Here is a 19,895-nt window from a genome sequence, read left to right on the forward strand (position 1 = left end):
ATACTTTTTAATACATGAGAGAAGCTACAGAATTCTGGTTTTACTCCTAGATAATTAAACAGCAGCTGGTGGCTGAGGCCACCAAACATAAAACTATCATAACCAAAGATCATAGTCAGTTCACGTTTCAGAGCTATGTTTGCAGCACAGGCATTATTTACACTTCATGGTGAAGTACTCCACAAGTTTAGCATTTTAAGGTGGTTTATGAATTTCTAATAGCCACTATCAATTCATATGAAATGTGCTTAAACACCCAGATGCTATAATCAAAACCAAATGAATCATAAATTTGAAGATCATCTGAACTGGTGAGGCTAAGTCAAGCTCCTAGTTTACATTTACATCGTGCTGGATGTGTAAATTAACATCCAAGCAGCAAAACTTACCTTTAATTGGCTTGGACGGTAGATGAACTCTTTCCTTTTCAGTCTGCCTTCTGATTTTAATTGGGTAGAAAACTACTGTAAATATTTTCTTCTTTCTCACCCCTTCTTCCCAAGCTTTTTCATAAACAAGTGAGGTATTGTTTAGCTGCTATGCAGTATAGCCCACACAGCCCAAACCAAAACAGAGAAAAAGTATGTGCTTAGATTGCTACACAGCACTCAGGTTTTTATAGGTTTTTTGATCATACACGGCAGAACAGTTTTGCATACCTCCAAACAAATTGACTAGTGACACTTTTAAAGTGCATTTTTTTCAGCTTTGCTCTTCATTATCTGCATAAGGAGGGAAAAGTGGGCTTGGAAACTTCAGCAAGTGAACCTAGAAAGGTTTGCTCAGCGGTTTCAGAGTCTCTGGTCAACAGCTCTGTGCTGTTCAAAGCCCAAGTACAAGTGCATCACTGTTCTCTCATTTAAATGTAGAATAATTCTAGGATTCATGGCAATGCCAGCTTAAACTTAGGTCTAAAGAAACCCTTTGTTTTCAAATAAATCAGTGCCTGGTTTTAGATAATTCTATAAAGAATCCTATTCATCCACCACATAACGTATTAGTTAACATGAAAAGAGCACCAAAGAGGCAGCCAACCTCCAAAAATTCTTAAGAAAAGTGAAGTTAAACCAATCTATCCGGCATATGCCTTTAGAGTTACTTATAATGTGTGTGGACACATAGACAAGATGTAAAACAACATTGGAAACAGCACATTTTGTTCTTGATACCATCACTTTACACCAAAGCAGTTGAAAATTCAGAGCACATTGGTCATACTCTCTCACCAGAGCCAAGTAACTACTCAGATTTTCTGTCACTGCTGAAAGTATCCCACAGTTTTTAAGGGAGACCATCAAAAGACAGTTTTGTGGTCCCCTGACAGAGAAACCCCATCCACTTTTCAGTCAGGGCTCTGAACACAGAAGGGTGGCAGAAAAGAGACCCAACAATTTAAAAGACAACAGATTTTCCTTTACCAAGGGCTGATTTGGGGGGGGGGGGGGGCGGGGAAGAGGGTGAAATTTAAACGTTTTAATATTGAAAGTGTCTTCGGTATTTCCCTGCTATTCTGAAAATCCAGAACCCCTTGTAAGAGCAATCTGTCACGCTGAGTTACTTATTTACAAGAAATTTACCATCAGTACCAGGAGATTAGATTAACACCATTGATGCATTACTTAAAAGAAACATTTAAATGAAACAGGAGGGCTCAGTATTTGGGGGAAAAAAATCAGGAGGCAAATTGGATTCTAGGCTGTCAGCATCTACTATGACCCCCTTCTGTTTCACTGCTTACCTCTCACAAAACATTGCTATGTACTCTTTAATGCTACATGCCCCTCCTACTTACTTTTTATGAAAATATAGGGGGTTGTCTTTCCTTTTTTTTTCCACCCATAACATATTCAAGAAGCACCATTGCTACTGCAGTAGGAAGCAGAAGTCTCCTAGTTCTTTGGTGCACTTGTCTTCAGGTGTTTGACAGTCTGCGTGCTTTTGCCAGGTAGCTTTTATTTCTGAAGTGCTCTAAATTTTGCCTGTTTTTTCAGTTTTTTGGTAGTATTCCAAATGTATAGAATTAATACATTTTGGTTTCGCAAGGTATGGTTAAATTCCATCTGTAGAGAGTAAAAAAGTTATTTTTTTATTTAATTACCTCCTGTCCCTATTCCATGCGCCTCCCAACGTTAAAGTAAAAACATCCCATGAACTAGAAACGCCAGAGCATTTAAGTAAAAACATTCATTTTCTGAATGCTCAGCCATTACTTATTTACTAAACTTAGTACGAAACATATTTTAAGGCTTCATAGTGATCCCAAATCACAAATAACCATCACTAAGATGCCAAAAAAAACTGTCTAAACCTAGACTATCATAATCTAAATACAGGGCTGTTCTGTCAGAGTCCTGTAGACTGAGTGTGTTTGCATTTAAATACATGTGTCTGACATTCCTGCACTTAAACAGGAAATCCACAGGGTACAGAGGAGGGCAGAGGGCAGACAGTTAAGGGCTGCAGCACAAGCTCTAGGAGGTGATTTGCAAGTGACTGGACTCTGAGAAGAGGAGGCTCCAGGGGGGACCTAACAGCAGCCTACAGATGCATTTGAGAAAGTTACCAAGAAGAAGGGGACAGATTCTGCTGCCTTGCATTGCATGAGAAGGGAAATCACCGTGAAGGTAACTGGCCACCAGCACAGCTGCCTGGTGGGGCTGTGGAGCCTCTGTCTTCGGAGGTTTTCAAAACTCAGCTTGACAAAGCCCTAAGCAACCCTGTTTGAACTCTGGGTTAAGCCTGTTTTGAGTAGGAGGCTGCACTCCACACCTACCAAGCTTCCTTCTAATTGGAATAACTGCATGATTTAAGCCATTTAGCCCTAAGCAGCACTTACCCCTTCAGGATATCTTCCTACCTTCCAGAAATGTCTCTGTAATGCAATGTTCTAAGCAACATCACAGGAAAATAATCCTCACAAGTCCCTCCCAAAAATTACAGTTTCCATTAAAATATCATTCTGAGCAAATATTAATGATGCAAAGTGCTGAAATAGCTACCAAGATAGTTTCTGAAAAATAAGACCTGTTTCCAACCGTTACCTTAGTTTAGCAGCGGAGTTCCAAGGTCTCAAAAACTGGTACACAGTTTGCACATATTTAGATATCAGATTTTGCATCCTATACTATGTTCATAAATATAAATACTTGGGAACGACTTTAGTTCCACGGTTGTTCACCAAAAACTCAGATATGAGGTATAACGCCATGGGGCACTGCAAATGTATTCTGATGCACCTGCTACATTAGCAACTTTGAGTCCAGAATCGGAGGCAAAGCCTTCCAGTCTGATGTCTGTTCCAAAATATTTAGCAATTAACAATACCATGAAAACATTTTAAATAGTTCTGTTTCCTCATTATTTCGCAGCAGTGAGTACAACATTGAGAAGTACTGTTAGAGGAAAACTGATTGCAAGAACTGGAAAGGATGGCAGTAGCAAAGCAGCATGCTGGTGCCTCATAAGCAGATGTAAATCCATGGGTCTTGCCTCTCAGTGGAGGCAAAGAATCAGAAGTTGGTACCCTTTGAGTTACTCCAAGAGAAACTTAACGGTCTGTAAAGCTAAGCAACTTTTGCAGTGGCAGTAGTTTGCAATAGTATTTGGCAAGGCACTTAGCACTAGCAGCTTGCCAGTTGCTCTCTGAGTTTCAAACAAGTCTGCCAAGAAATAAGACGTGATATCTCTTTGGATGAAGGAGTTTTGAAATAAATTTAGACACCAATCTTGCTTATCCACACTCTGCCCAACCTGGTACTTTATTGCCGTAAAACAAAGAAATGCTGTAGTTGCAAAGCAAAGCATTTCAAATATGAGGGAATGAGGAATTTCCCTCTCCTTGTCAGACGATGCTTGCAGGGTGTCTGAGAGACCCACGTGAAAAGGTCACATGAAGACAGAACCTTACTTCTCCCTTTGCCAAAGGCTAGGGAGGAAAGCTCTCAAAACAGAACTGAGTGAAGGAACGGAGTTACGGAGCAGGTCACAGACACACAGATCTGTGGTATGGATCAGTTACACCACCACCTGAAAACTGCATAATACCAAACTACCAGGCTGACACCTCTCACCACACAGATACACAGCGAGAGAGAGGCAGCCCAGGATGGAGACTCCTGCACTGGAAATGGGGGGGTTTTGGTAGGGAATGCTGGACGCTCTCCCTACTTCAGCTTCAGAGCTTAAACTCCTAAGCCAGGACTACAAACAGCTGTCGCCATCCACTCCAAAACTCAGAGCTCATTCTTCTCCTGGGCCAGTTTTCTCTTAGAGCAACTAGCCAAGTGTTTCTCCTCTCTTGAAACACGAAGAATGTCACGGAAATTCACACCTGTGGTAACAGTCTCATCATCAGTAACCAAGCACTCGACCACAGCCCTCCTCCCAGGGGAACACACAGACTGCTGCAACAGAGCCAGGTTTTGGTCCTCTCTCCTGTCAGCCTCAGAAACCTGCTGTACCTTCCATGAGATGGCCCAGGTTAAACACAGGGGGAGAAGCGTGGTCTCCCACTCACTTACTTGCTGCCTGTCCAACAGCTGCAGAGGTGGAGAAAGATATGGGTGGGCTTGAACCCCTTGGGCACAGGAACCAGGAGCACAGGTTTCAAGTACTAGAACACAGTCTACTCTTTAGACAAGTCCCATCACCACCAGCTCTGTGGGTAAAATGAATACTTGCTCCTCTTCTGGTGATGTTTTAAAAACAAAGCCTATACAACTGCATTTTGAAACACAACCAATCCTACCAGCACGTGTGTTTACAGTGTGCTTGCCAGGTGTCCTAGTTTCTTGATCTCCTAAGGGCTTTGATGCTCATCTACGGCAGCTCTAGATAAGGCGCTTAAGAACTTTCTGCTTAAAGAGGGAGATTCAATACGTTTAAGACACTTCCAGAGTCAGGCAGACACCGTATTAGGTGGTTTGGAAGACTTGGGGGTATAGATTCTGTTCAGTAATTAGGAATGCAAGCAGGAACCTGATTAACACATTTTAAAATATTCTCACAGTATGCTGAAACCCTTCAGTTCTACTTTGGAAAGCGTGTTTGCTTGGCAGGTTATTTTAGCATATGGATCATACTTTAACTAGAACAAAATGAAGCCTTCAATATAAACACTCCAAGTGCTAACTTCAAATAAAAACAACATATTGCTTTACTACAGCTCAGACTATATAAATACATAGATTACTTATGCTAGATTCTAGCTCCTCAGTCTACAGAAAAAAACCCAATTCATAGCAGTGTAAGTCTTCAATGACTTACGAGCATCCAAAAATGAAGTCACAAAACCAACCGGTAGAGACCTTCCTTCTAGAAAGTGCCTACTCATTAAAAATAAGCTTTCTAAGTGACATATTAGAAATTAAAAAATAATTATTCATTTACAACTACAAATACACGTCACTTATCTCGACTTGCATGCAGAAATGCTGGACATTTGTGTGTAAAATGGCTTGTAGCCGTGAGACAAAAATGCCTGAGTACTTGCACGCAAAGTACAAAAACATGGAAAATGGTCAGGGTAATCCAGGAGAGAGACGATGTGTGGATGTGGCTGAAGGATCATAGCTTATCAGAAGCTCATCCTGTATGGATGGGATGGAAAATAAGATTTGACATACCCTCTGACACGGTGATGATTAACATGAACCTGCAATGAGCATTTAGGCTTTATAAAATGACAGATGATTTCCATCATATATCTTAGATTCCAGGGGAGACAAAAGTTGCTTCACATCTATTTTTATTTGCTAATACCTGTGACATTTTATTTAGTGTACTTTATTTTGGGCTCTCGGCGTACCCTATTGAAATGTCTTGTTTCTAGGTCAAGTCAGATTTGGAGGCTTGCAGCTACTCCAGCTAGCTAGGCTGAAAAAAAAATCTGCATATTAAAACCCAGCAATCACTATTTTAAACACAAGCCATTACAGTCAAATTATCCACCTACTTGTGGATTGATTTTAAACAAGTCAAAAAAATGAACAGACTAGTAATTTTAAAGTGCCCACATCTTAAAACTTGAACTACTGGCTCCCTGCAGTGCATTATTATTCTATGAGCAGAGTGGGCTGGGAGCAGCCCAACTTACATCCCCCATAGGACCTCTGCTGAATGAGACTTGAACATCCAGCTTTGTGGGGCTTCTTAGAAAGCCACCTGTCCTTAGGGAATGGAAATGCAAAGAGAGCAATAATAAAAAGCAACAAGTCCTGTCTGCTGCTGGTTATCAAAATGAAGATCCCCTCAGAGCAACGTAACGAATTACGAGTCTTGCAGCACTCTGGATGCAGCCCTGTATACACTGGTCCATGTAACACTCCTTCCCCTCAAGAAATGTTTAAGCCTCTTTTAAGATAACAATAGATACTGAATTTATTAGATTAGCATGAAATACATGAAATGCAAGGGCTGTCAGTGTGTATTTTGAGTGTCCAATATAAATGCTGTTTCAATGCTCATGGAACGTAACAAAGAGGCTGTAGCAATTATTACAGAGAAATATAGAGAGTGCTAACTGTATTTTGCTGCCAGCTAGTGCATATTCCTGCTCTTCATACACTCCCAGAAATTAAGGGAAAGGGCCTGGCTGGATTCAGGCAAATACCAGCTCTGCAGGAGCACATCAGTCTCAGAAAAGCGGAGGCAAGAAGGAGAGGTGACCAATACTTATAAAAGAACTGAGCCACAGACATTCTGCAAATACGAAGTCACGTGGGTGAATGTTGTGGGACACTTCTCTCCAGCTCCACTAGTTCTCCCCTAATGCAAACACTCCAAGTCTGTGTCAAGAGTTTTACCTTCCTCATAAAAGAACTGTGCAGAAAGTACCAACACTTGGTGACTCCTTTTTCAAGGGAGGGGAAAGCGTTATTTTAATTATCTGTCCCCAGCCTTCTCTCATACTGAAGGTGTTTAAAGGGGTAAAGAAGCAATTCCAGCCCTTGCCTCCCCCACAACAGTGACCATTAGAGAGACCACAGATCTAAACTACGCCAACAGGCACAAAGCAAAGTGAACCAGGATCTCCTCATCCCACAGGGGCAAGGGGAAAGGGGTCCCTGGAAAAGGGCTCTTTCAAATGCTGTGAACGTAAATGCCAAGCCATCGCTTACACTGTTAAATGTCTAATTCCAGCCTAGTATCACTGGAATTAAGCAGTGGAGCTGCTGGATGGGGCCTTTGGCAGCCTGATCTAGTGGAAGGTGGCTCTGCCCATGGCAGGAGAGTTGGAATTAGATGGTATTTAAGGTCCCTTCCAACCCAAACCATTCTATGAACTGAAATGGAATTTGGTGGCATCTGTAGATGAAACCCAGCACTCACCCCCACCCCCCCCCACCCCAACCAGCCACGCAAAATAAAGCACAATATGTAAAACTACACGTACCTGAGAACACCGGGGCAGGAGTACAGGAGTTAGCACCGCTGGAGGATGGGAATGCAAGAAAATACGCCAGGCGAATGCTAAATGCAGAATGACTGAGCGACTTCTTTGCAAACACAGTATCTTAAAGCCACCGCACGGGAACGAAGCGGCAGGGAAGGGGAGCGCGCCTACCTTTGGGGGCTGAAACAAAAGGGGGGCGAAACGCTCCCGTGTGCGGAGCGCCGGGGCTGCGGCTCCTCCCGAGCCGCGCTGCGAGCGCTGCTGCGAGCGCCGAGCTGCCTGCCCCGCCCCCCCGCCGCCTGTCTGCCTGTCCGTCCGTCCGTCCTCCCGCTAAGCTCGCCGGCTGCCCTGAGCTGGCTTTCCCTGCTTTCGCTCCTCCTGCCGCCGCCCCGGGATGCTGGGCTCCCCTCTTTCTGCTGCCCCGGGATGTCGGGCTCCAGTCTTTCTACTGCCCCGGGATGCCGGGCTCCAGTCTTTCTGCTGCTCCGGGATGCCGGGCTCCCCTCTTTCTGCTGCCCCGGGATGCCGGGCTCCAGTCTTTCTGCTGCCCCGGGATGTCGGGCTCCCCTCTTTCTGCTGCCCCGGGATGCCGGGCTCTTCCCTTCCAGCTGCCCCGGGATGCCGGGCTCCCCCCCTTTCTGCCACCTAGAGATGCCGGGCTCCTCCCGGGCTCCCCCCTTTCTGCTGCCCCGGGATGCCGGGCTCCCCCTTCTCCTGCTCTTCAGGATGCCGGGATCTCCCCTTTCTGCCACCTGGAGATGCTGGGTTCCCCACTTTCTGCTCCCCGGGATGCCGGGCTCCCCACTTTCTGTCACGTAGAGATGCCTGGCTCCCCTCTTGCTGCTCCCCAGGATGCCGGGCTCCCCCCTTTCTGCTGCCCTGAGGCTGCAGTTGCATGAGGGATGGGCGCTGGCAGAGTGCACAGGGTATGGGATATGGGATATGGGATTCAAGGTTGGATTACTGAGCTCTCCGTCCTCCAGTTAAACCGGTGGATAACCCAGGGTGACGTGGTCTTGCCCAGCTCCAGTGGGTTGCGAAGGGTGATGGGGCTCTGGAGCAGCGGCTGCGGGGCTGAATGCTCGCAGGGACACACTGAGAGTTATTCCTGTCAGCTAAATCCACAGAGCCTGCATGGCATGGGATTGCTCCCTCAGCTGCAGAGCTGTCACGCCTGGCACAGAAAAAGAGAAAGGATTTTCGATGCCAGTATTTCATTCGTCTGGCCAGCAAAAGTGAATGAATCGGGCTGGATGGAGGAAGAGACATCAGCTGGAGTGCAGAAGCATCCTCCCCCTTTGTCTTCTAGGCATTATTTTGCTGTTGCTTTTATTCAATAGTCACTTTCAGGGCTCATTCATTTCTCACAGCAGGATGTGGTAAAAATAGAGTTATCAGTTTGTCTCAAGCAACATTTGTTATCTCTTTTCTGGCTGCTTCTTCAGTGCTTCCTGCCACGCTTGCTTCTCCCCACATTACCACAGGATGCAGTGCAGAAAATCCCACTCCACCCTTAATTTGTGCAATCCTGCCACAAAATGCTTCTGTATATCAGATTCTTTGTTCCAAGTATGGCTGGCTGAGGTTCCTGCGTGGCACACCTAAGAAGATGGTACCACCTTGGAGCCGTCACAAAACAAGAACAGCTTCAGGAAGGCCTCTGAGATGCGATGTGAGGCAAGAGAGCTTGTTCCAAGCACAGGGGAGCACAGGTGAAATTTTTGAGTAGCAAGAAGAGGAAGGCAAGAGACTACTGAGAATGGCAACAGCTAGTGCATCCTAGAAACAGAAACTATAGTGAGGGCAAAAGTGAATCCTAGACAAAGAGCTTGATCTGATGGTCTGAGATAATTAATCAGATGTCCTGGTATATCTTAAAAGAATGATGGCTACAATACATCATCTTTTCAACAGAGTTTCAATAGTTCCTTCCTTCCCCACTTCTAATTAAGCAAAGGAATGGGACAGAAAGGTACGACTGAAAGCCAGCATCTTTGAGGAAGGACAGGAATGAGCAGTTCTTGCTGAGATGGTGTGGTTTCATGAAAGCTTCCTCTTTTGATCTCTTCATGTAAGGATGTTGCTAACACATTTTTAGCGAGAATGCTGTTTTAGCCCATCATTATACCCAGTCATTTGACTGCACCTATAATTCACTTCTGGTCCTGGCCTTTTCTTCAGCCTACCACCACCTGCTGGGTTTGTACACTTGAGCTGCTACAACAATTCCCGTTGTGTCCAACATTTCTCTTTCTGAGAGACATTTTTTTTTAAAACCGTGCTGATGGTCCAATATATCCCGAACTTGGAAAACTGCCAGATTATTTGGATCCATTATCATAAAAAACTGAACTATGTCACTGTAACCTTCTGTTTCTCATAAGTCTTGCATAAATTTAACAGTATGTCCATGTGAGTGTCCTTGTTCCATTTTCCATGTGTAATTGTTTAGAAGACAGCCACATAGAAAGCTCTTTTCAGAACAACTTCAAAAAGGCAAATCTCCAAACAGAAAGGTTATGCATTTTGATGCAAGGAAGAGGTGCACCCTGTTATCCAGTGGAAATGTTAAACAGTAGAAATAGAGTTATAGAGTTTCTTACTATGTTACGTGCTTTGAATAAAGTGTTTAAAGCTGCCAAACCTTTCCTTTAAGGCCTAGATTTTCAGTAATTAATCTTTCAGGATTAGAACACTATTTTCACGTTGGATTAAATTGGCAGAGACAAACCTCAATATGTATCCACTCTCTCCTTTCCCTTCTCTCCCAAAGAACCTGAATGAGGAAAAAGTCTTTGAAGGTTTTCTTCTGTATCAGGACAAAACCAAGAATAGAACCAAAAAAGTTCTTTTCCTCTCCCCAAAAAGGAAAGAGCTGTTCAGCCCCAGAGTAGCCTGTAACCTGACATATCATCACAGCGTTCCTGTACTTCTTAAGCACTGGATAAAGTACCTGGTTTTGTTGGTGTTCATCCCATACTGGAACCAGGATTTCTTCTTCTAAAGCTCTAACAAGGCATTCTTATATTGCTTGTTCCTCATCTGAAATGAAAAATTGTAAAAAGCATCCATTTAAAGTGAAACTCACCTCAGTTATGTAACAATGATACGCAGCTCTTCCTAGAGTTTTTCTGCCACTTAAAAAGAACACAGAGCTTGTGTGGAAAGAAAAAAAGGACAGTCATAAACAGCATCTTTTATCAGCTGCAGAGGCTGAACCACTGGCAGTCTCTTCTAGTCCTTTTTCTTTATGTGTATAAAAACACTACAAATCTTTCTTTGACCTGTCATAATCCATTTTTTCTGCTCCACATGCAGATTGACACAAGCTAGGTGGCTTGAGAAAGATGTGGTGATGGGTTGGCTTGCTGACAGCCTGAGAAAAAGTTTTCCAGTCCAGGCCACAATCTGCAGATGCAGCCCTGCCCGCCCCATGACATTTCAGAAGTAGTGGGGCCCCTGGGTGACTGTAAATCACAGAATCACTAGGTTGGGGAAGACCTCTAGGATCATCGAGTCCAACCATTCCTATCAACCACTAAACCATGTCCCTGAGTATCTCATCCACCTGTCTTTTAAATACCTCCAGGGATGGTGACTCAACCACCTCCCTGGGCAGCCTCTGCAAGTGCCCAATGACCCTTTCCATGAAAATTTTTTTTCTGATGTCCAGCCTGAACCTCCCCTGGTGCAGCTTCAGGCCATTCCCCCTTGTCCTGTCCCCTGTCACTTGGGAGAAAAGGCCAGGACCCTCCTCTCTACAACCTCCTTTCAGGTAGTTGTAGAGAGCAATGAGGTCTCCCCTCAGCCTCTTCTTCTCCAGGCTAAACAACCCCAGTTCCCTCAGCTACTCATCGTAAGACCTGTTCTCCAGCCCCTTCATCAGCTTTGTTGCTCTTCTCTGGACACAATCCAGAGCCTCAACATCCTTCTTGGAGTGAGGGGCCCAGAACTGAACACAGGATTCGAGGTGCGGTCTCACCAGTGCCGAGTACGAGGACAGAATAAACTCCTTGGACCTGCTGGCCACGCTGTTTCTGATACAAGCCAAGATGCCATTGGCCTTCTTGGCCACCTGGGCACACTGCTGGCTCATGTTCAGTCGGCTGTCAACCAACACCCGCAGGTCCTTGTCCTCCAGGCAGCTCTCCAGCCAGACTTCTCCCAGTCTGTAGCACTGCATAGGGTTGTTGTGCCCCAAATGCAGGACCCGGCATTTGGCCTTGTTAAACCTCATGCCATTGGTCTCAGCCCAGCGATGCAGCCTGTTCAAATCCCTTTGAAGAGCCTCCCTTCCCACCAGCAGATCCACGCTTCCACCCAGCTTAGTGTCATCTGCAAACTTACTTAGGGTGCATTCTATCCCCTCATCCAGGTCATTGATAAAGACATTGAACAGGGCTGGATCCAGCATTGAGCCCTGGGAACACCACTTGTGACCAGTCTCCAGCTGGAGTTAACTCCATTTACCATCACTCTTTGGGTCCGGCCATCCAACCAGTTTTCCACCCAGGACAGTGTGCGCCTGTCGAGGCCAGGGGCAGGCAATTTCCTACGCAGAATTCTATGAGAAACTGTGTCAAAGGCTTTACTGAAGTCCAAGAAGACCACATCCACAGCCTTTCCCTCACCCAGTAGGTGTATTTTTATATTTTATAGAAAGATTTTATATTAATCTTTTATAGAAAGATTTTTATCTTTTATTTTTATCTTTCATTTTTTATAGAAAGAAAAACCCTCACTTTTTCCTAATTCAGCTTTCTGCACCAGAGATGATCTTCTGTGACTACTTAGAATATTGCACTCCTATACAACACAGCACAAGAATCTTATCCACTCCACCTTCAATATAAGCAAATTTCACGTATGGTGAAATCTTTTTCAAAAAAAAGGAACAAAGAGAAAAACTACTTGCTGCTACAGTCAGCCTTTTATTTTCTTCCATTGTAATTGCCCTGTAAGAACAGCATGTTTTCCTTTCACTCTGGTATTCCGCTGGGAGGACGTAAGTACACACTTGAAGTCCCTAATGCTGCATCATCCACAATAGGAAGCACTAAACCTAGAAAATCTTTAAAAGGTCAGTCTCAGTCCTGCTGCTGAACAAACAGACCTAATAGATGTGCCCCATTTCTTCCATCATCTGTTTGTTCCATGGCTTGTTTTCCTTTCTTACACATATCCTTGCAGACAGGTTGATCTGTTTAACTACACACAGGTCAATGTCTGAATAGCTCACCTAGAAGCACCAGCAACATAGAAAGAGAAAATGGGGAAAAAAACAGGCGATGATGACATACTCTTTTTAAAGCAAAACAAAACTCCTGTCAACATCAGCAGACTGGTGCACGGGCTGAGGTCAGAATGAACTCTGTGCTATAACTCAGTACTTGTGGAGATGCTGTTTTCTTGACCTTATTGTGAAAGATCAAACCACCAAAAAGAGGGGGAAACATCTTTTGCAAGGTCACCATTACTTCTGCCTTCTTGCTATGCCTTCTTTCATTCTCCTTCTCGCTTCACTGATTTACATGCCTCCACCTTTCTTCCCTTTGCACTTATTCCCCATAGCAACCCTGCCTCCATACACCCTACTTTTGCCTCCTCCCACATCAAGAAGCTGTGTAATAGTGCAGGCTGAAGTTTAGAAGGGAAAACTGCAAAGACAAAGGGTCATTAGCCGATGTAGACTGGTAACAAGCTTCTTAGCACTGTAGGCCATGAGCCAAAGTAGAGAGAAAGGAAATACAAGCTAAAAACAATGAAGTTTTAAATGAAGTTTCAAAGTAGAGAGCAGAAAGTTATACAAGGTCTTTTGTTTAGAATTGTCTGTTCAGCAGACTTGACAGTACACGCTCAGGCTAGTTAGAACCCCCACAACCGCAAACTAGCAAGGAAGTAAATCAGTGATTACGTATCATGAGAAAGGCTTGTTGTGGCATGGTGTTCATCTGCCACTAAATCCATGTTCATGACGAGGTTCCTGTCTCCAGGCACACAGATGCCCATTTTTTCACAGCAAGACCGTGAAGGAATGATAAAGTTGGTCTTCAGGGGGACTAGCTAACTATTTACATTTCTAATATGCATACAGCTTTACAAGGTATGGGTATTGAATTGACTTTCCTCCAGTAAGGTAATATAACAGATGTTTTATGGAACATTTGAAACATGGGAAGTTCAATACAAATGTTAAATAAAAAGAAACTTAAGTGCTTTATTAAGTTCCTGGAACTTGTTTGCCAAATCACATCTGGGGATCCCTAACTCCCAGTGTGCCTCCAAGGAAAAATCATCTCCTCTGAAGCACTGCCGTTAGACTTTCATGTCAAACCCCAAATCAGAATAGACAGGGAACAGTGGGGATCACCCTTCTTGTAACTACTGTTTTGAGTTGGTTTCACTTGATTGTATTTCCTATGCTGTTGGATGCTTTGAGTATCATACTTTAGTTTGCATCTGTCAGTGTCATGAGTAAATCCAGATCAGATTTTGCAAAACTGAAGCCCATCATAGATGGATTTTCAGGTGAGGTGCCCACCTCCAGAGTGTAAACAGAGATATGTTTCCAAGTGTTAGTTGTTATTAAATAATGGTCATTAGCAGTCTAATCCTGAGACATGGTGAATACCGGAGAACTGAGTACGAAAAAGATACTGCCAAATTTGTCAGTGATATTTCAGGACACGTAAGCAGTAGCCCCTAACTAAGAGCAGGATTCAATGCTGAGTACAGTTCTTTTCCTGAAATAGCAGGAGGTAAGCCATTAAGCATGAGATCCTTCATTTAGGTAGCTAGTAAATTTGTATTCTTTTATCATAACCTCTTACCGACTGTTGTGGCATATTATGCTATTGTTAAATGTTTATGTGTAAAATTGAAGCTTAACTAGATCAGCAGATTCACTGCCCTTCAGCTTTTGTTACTTGATACACTGCAAGGTTCATCCTTTCACATCAAAAGCCATTTTAATTTTTTCATAGAAAGCAGAAACCATTTTTTGCATTTGAGATCCCTGTTGCTATGACATATTTGTCATATGAAATGCCAGTTTTGTTGGCTACAACATATAACAGTCAACCTCTGCAGATAGAATTGACTGAAATAATAGAAGACAGTGTATCCTTTAAATCTGTAATAAATTTCTTTAAAAATAATAAAACTATTTTTCTTTAACATATTAAATAACAATCTTCAAACATCCAGACAAGAATTAGAAGCTATTTCTCTTCAAAAAGACACAAGAAAGAAAGGCACTATGACATGCGTTACAAGGGTGTGACATAATCATTATATCTAGACCTCCAAACGGAAAACCAAAATGATAACGCAAAGAAAACATGAGAGGATGTATAGTCATCTGACTCACTGCAATGTGTAATGATTAAGCAGATGATACGTAGAGGCCCTAAGTAAAACCCTATGTCTACCTTTGCTTATTAAGATAGTATTGTAAAAGGGAACTGGGATTAAATCTTAGTGGTACGGGAAAAAAACACATGATGTGGTATAACATTGAAAGTCTCTAAAATTTGAAATTGAATTAAGTTACTGAAGTTTCAGTGTAAGTAAACATTTATTTAATGTCGTGGGTTTTTTGTTTCTTCTCTCTTTTAATTTTCGTTCCAGTTGTGGTTGCTGTTTTGGGGAACAAGAAAGTCCTTTCCTCAGATGTTTCCCATGAATTATCAGGAAGTATCAAAGATGAGGCAACAGCTTTCCCAGAAATAAAATCTCAAAACCTACCACAGATTCATGGAGATGTTTTCATTTGTCTTAATATAGGAGTTGGGGTGTAAAGTCTTTAAAAGAAGAGAACAAGTTTCTTGAGTGGGCAAGAGTAGACGGCTGTGAGGAAGTTGAGTTACCCATTTCTAAGTGAAGTGGAGAGGTTAATAAAGTTTATATATGTGAAATCTTTTTGTATACACTTAAATCGAAAGTATACTTGCTTAATGCTCACTCTTCATTAGCCCAGGCATTCTTTTCAGCCCTGCTGATAGTGAGAGTAACCACTTAAAAATTGAAATAAATCTTTTGTTTTCCTTCAGTTTTGTTGTTCTGTTTTCTCATCTTTACTGTGTATGTCCTATCAATATTTCTGCATTGTAATGCAATTCAGATAAAACCTGACTAAGGAAACCAATGAAATATCTTCTGTAGGGCAAACTGGGAAACACCTGAAGTTTCTCATCTTTTTTCAATAAACTTGCACACAGAAATAAGCATAGCACAATACAATGGGCATACAACAAAAGGATATTTGAACAGGGCAACTGAAGGAGAGAGATCCGTGTTACTAAGCCCTGGGGTTTGTAATGTGCTGTAACTCCATTCTAAAAGCATCTATTTCAGAATCAACTCTTGCAGAGCTCCAGCAGGAAAAATACAAGTGTCTCAGATGTGCTAACCAATCAGTACATGGATCTGCTCTCAGTAGAGCATGTTTCAAACACCAGTGGCTTCCTGCATGCCAGGTAGCTTCTTTGCTGGTGGAAACTGCTGGGAGTTTACAACAAATGCTTTTGCACACATGGTAGGAGATAGCTGCTCCCAAAAGGTCTGTTTGGGAAGTGTCTGGAGTCCTAGGAAGCAACTGAGGAACAATATTTAAAATAGGGATTATATAAACCTAAACCAATGTTTAACCAGTAGTAAAAATGCCATGTTCTCTGCTTGATGATTTTTTCAGATCCTACCTGTTTCTAAAGAGTTATTTGAGGAAACTGTCCACTGTCTTTCTTACACTTTCAGAGTTGTAAGGGCAAAGTCTTCCTTTGTTTCTTCAAAGTCATCCTTTAGTTTCTTCTTCATCTTACTCAAACGACTGTCATAAAAATACCTGCGTGAGGCCTTCTTCCAGGGATCTGGCATTGTGCAACAAGAATGAGGGGTCGCCAAGGCTCCCTTTTTGTGGAGCCAGAGTTTTCTGCCCTGCCAGAAGGTGCTTATGTTGTTTCCCCGTACCAGAGTTCCCACCTGCATCTCTTTCCCCCTCTACTGCCCCATCAGTTCACTGAATCTCTTTAGTCCCCCAATACTTTAATTCATTTTTCTTTCATGGATGGAAGCATGTCAGAGAGCCAGTGAAGTGCTTTGGAAGAGCTAAGTTGGGAATAACACTCTTGAGAGGGGTAATGGCTTCAATCAAATATTCTTGATCTGCAGGTTATTCTAAAACTAGTTGAAACTCTCAGCTCTACTAACCCAGAGACCAGAAGTCTCTTTTTCTCCAATTCTCATTTTGCTTTTTCCTAGTTTTGAGCATACTCATCATGGTTTCGTTTGTCTTCATCAGGAACATTCTGCCAAATCTTACAATTCATCTTGAGTGCTGGGCTAGCTGCTCATGATGCAAACAGGAGGTGAACAAAACTTATCAGAGGGGAGGATTTAGTAGTCTTAGATACAAATAGAAACATAGGAAAGGATTTGGAGTAGAGCAGAGTATTTATCATGAAGCAATATAATCTCTGGCATACTTTTTTTTGTCATATCCTCTAATTCTGTATCATCTTTCTTTACTGACATCTTGACTCTTACTTCCAATCTGTGTGTGATACCAGCCTCAGTTACCCAGATCTTGCATGCTAAGATGAGGACACCCATTCTTTCTTTCTTCTTTTTCCTAGACCATGATAATTTTTCATTCATCCAGCCAGGACTTTTTCCTGTTGATTCACATGCTTCTTAAAATGAGGTAACAACACACACTGCACCTGCTGCAAGTTGCCATGTCAATCATTTTGTCTCACCTACGACACTCATGCTCCGAATCCTTTGAAAGGCTTTGCTTTTCCATGACAATGAGACACGGCTGACTCACAATCAGTTTGTGATTCACCATATGCCCTGATCCATTGTGAAAAAATGTTTCCAATAAATTTGCTCCCTTATCTTGTGATTATAAGTGGGAATAAAGCATTATATATACTGATTTCTAATCCTACTTATTTCACCAGTTTGTTAAGATAGTTTTGAACTATAAATTTTTCCCTCAAATTACTTGCAACTCTTTCCAGCTTAGTGCTTCCCACAGGTTTAAGAAGAATAATCTTGCACGTAATTAATGAACAGACTAAGGACAGATGCCTACATAACCTCATTTTGATATGCTTTTACGATTTGGTAGTGACCAGCTGCTCTACATATGCTGTGGTTACATAAGTGTGCTATAATCATGGCTTTTCTATGTAGCACAGCAGTATCCGATCAGCGCGTTTTCTGCTAGCTTGATTCTAAAGTGCAATGTGAGTGGATACCTAAACTCATGCATGCCAAGATAAGGCAGCTATCACTTCTTCTCATGTAAGTGGCCTACTCTCACGGAGAGAAAACAGGTTACTGTACTGGGCTGATGTCAACCATTCCTCATAGTCACAATGTGTTTGCAGAAGGTCCTCTTTATATCCCCTTAACTCTGTCTTACTTTCTGCTTTGGCATTGTTGGATTTTTTTGACCATGTTGCTATCTGTTCGGTAATTTAATTTAAGTTTTTTTTTTAATTTTTAGTGTTTCTTTTTGAGTTTCGGAGTCAATGCCATTGTTTAACTAAGTTGACATTTCTGCTCTTCACTATTCCTTGTATCAGCGTTGTTTGGGCACATGCAAACTTTCATTTTTTCAGAATTATTTTTGATTTTTACTTTCTTCCCACGAAATCTTATCTAGCAATGTGAAGAATTTCAAAGATGTTTTATTAAGGTCCATTGGCATTCTTTACATCTCTTGTCATTTCAAGAACAGTTGTGCAATATGTTTGCTACTTTTGTTCACTCAGCTAGATTTGCTCAGATTCAGATCTAAAAAGCCTTCCCTACAGGATGTCTTACATCTATATAAACATAATCGCTCTCAAATTTTCTACGCATTAGCCAACTTTCTCCCACTTTTACCAGCAGATATTCATTAATTCTAGCAGCGAACTTGGTGGTAATGAAGGACCTGAGTATGATTTTATTTGAAATCCCCCCGCTTAAAATCCTATCTCCTGAATCCTCCTTATGCAGAGCTGTACAGTAAAGTCATACCATAGTGAGATCGTTCCTCTGCTTTCTCTTCACTCCCATTCTGTTGTGGTCATTTGAGCAGATCTCCTGATGAGTTCTGGACCTCAGAACAGGAACTCATATTCTTAATGTTCGAATCACGGTTTCCTGTAATTCTTCAGCATGCAATGTTCTTCTGTTTGTGTCTTGTGAACTACCCTACTCTGCTTGCCATACACATGAAACCGTAGTGCGTCAGCAAGGCTTGTCCTGCTTATTTTCTCAGTCATGTACGATCTTCTAGGATGTTCAGCAGATAGGTCCTCTGTTTTCCTTTATTTGATTAGTCAGATAACAGTCGATGGAGTGACAAACCAGTTGTGCCCTGTAGCACTAACACATAGTCTGCGTAGCCTGGGATCAGTGGGAAGGTTCACATGGTTAGCTTCTGCTGACACCTACTGCCAGAGCTGAATGCAGCAAAATGACACAGGAGGAGACTGACACTGCACCACAAGATGCATTGGAAAGTACCTTTGGATTCAGACTGGCGGTGTTGTACTTAAATAGATAAATATTAACAGTAGCTTTATGGAAACAGAGTGATACAGAACAGAAACGGCAAATCCTACAGTAGCAACTTAGGGTTATTTTTTTGGCTGTTTTTCTAGTAAACTTACTGAAGGACAAGAGTTAATTCAAAGTCACTTTATGCATTTTCCATTAGAGAAGCTAATGAGTTTATGACTAGAAGTAAATAATTCTCAAAGGCAAAAAAAATGTAACTTTTTTTAATACATCAAATTTGAGAAAAATCTTCTCAAAGCAATTCCTGCCCTGTAGTAGGCACCTGTTTCTTCATTTTTACAAACCTCCTTTTCACTTATTTCAATATCTGGAAATCGCATCCAGGACAAAGAAGCATGGTGTGAGATCCCACTTACTGGAAGGCTGCTAGGTTTAGTGAACTGAAATGAATTCACGCACGCAAGTACTGTAGTTTAGGCCTTCATAGGAGCGTAAAAGACTAGGAACCTTTTCAGCTATCAGAAAACTAGAAACTATTACAACATCTGGCTGCTGGTGGCAAGGGTGCTTGTGCGTTTTGGAAGATGGGATATTATGCTCAGTTGTTAAAGGAGAGGGTGACAAACCAGTTTGAATGGTTCCTCTAGTTTGTATTTGAATTATAATAACATCTAAGTTAAAACCCTCAGGAGAAGAATCGGAGGATGGAATGCCTTTATTTGTATTTCTTTTTTACAGTCCCTCAATCCATTCCCACCATTTCATATTTGTATGCCAGGTTCTCTCACACATCTTCAACTCTGAAAAACCAAAGAATCATAGAATGGTTTGAGTTGGAAGGGACCTTAAAGATCATCTAACTCCAACACCCTTGCCATGGGCAGGGAACCCCCCTGCCATAGAAGCTCTCAACCTGTCTAGTACTCCCAAATTTAAGCATGATCACAAGCCAGGCATCGCTGTTATGTGTTCTCTGTAAGAAGCA

The 19,895-nt window shown here is 42.3% G+C and overlaps 1 protein-coding gene across 2 annotated transcripts in view; it reads right to left on the reverse strand.

The window, feature by feature from the left end:
• SGK3 (serum/glucocorticoid regulated kinase family member 3) overlaps positions 1–7,544 on the reverse strand; it is a 65,757-nt gene extending 58,213 nt beyond the window's left edge. The window contains exon 1 of one of the 2 annotated variants that reach the window (XM_054058570.1): positions 7,394–7,544. The gene's annotated coding sequence lies outside the window, so the exon portion shown is untranslated. The remainder of the gene's footprint in view (positions 1–7,393) is intronic. The other variant, XM_054058571.1, reaches the window with a different exon arrangement.
• Between the last annotated feature and the right edge of the window lie 12,351 nt (positions 7,545–19,895).

This window comes from Cuculus canorus, chromosome 2 (assembly GCF_017976375.1).
Source record: "Cuculus canorus isolate bCucCan1 chromosome 2, bCucCan1.pri, whole genome shotgun sequence".
In the NCBI taxonomy this organism is placed as follows: Eukaryota; Metazoa; Chordata; class Aves; order Cuculiformes; family Cuculidae; genus Cuculus; species Cuculus canorus.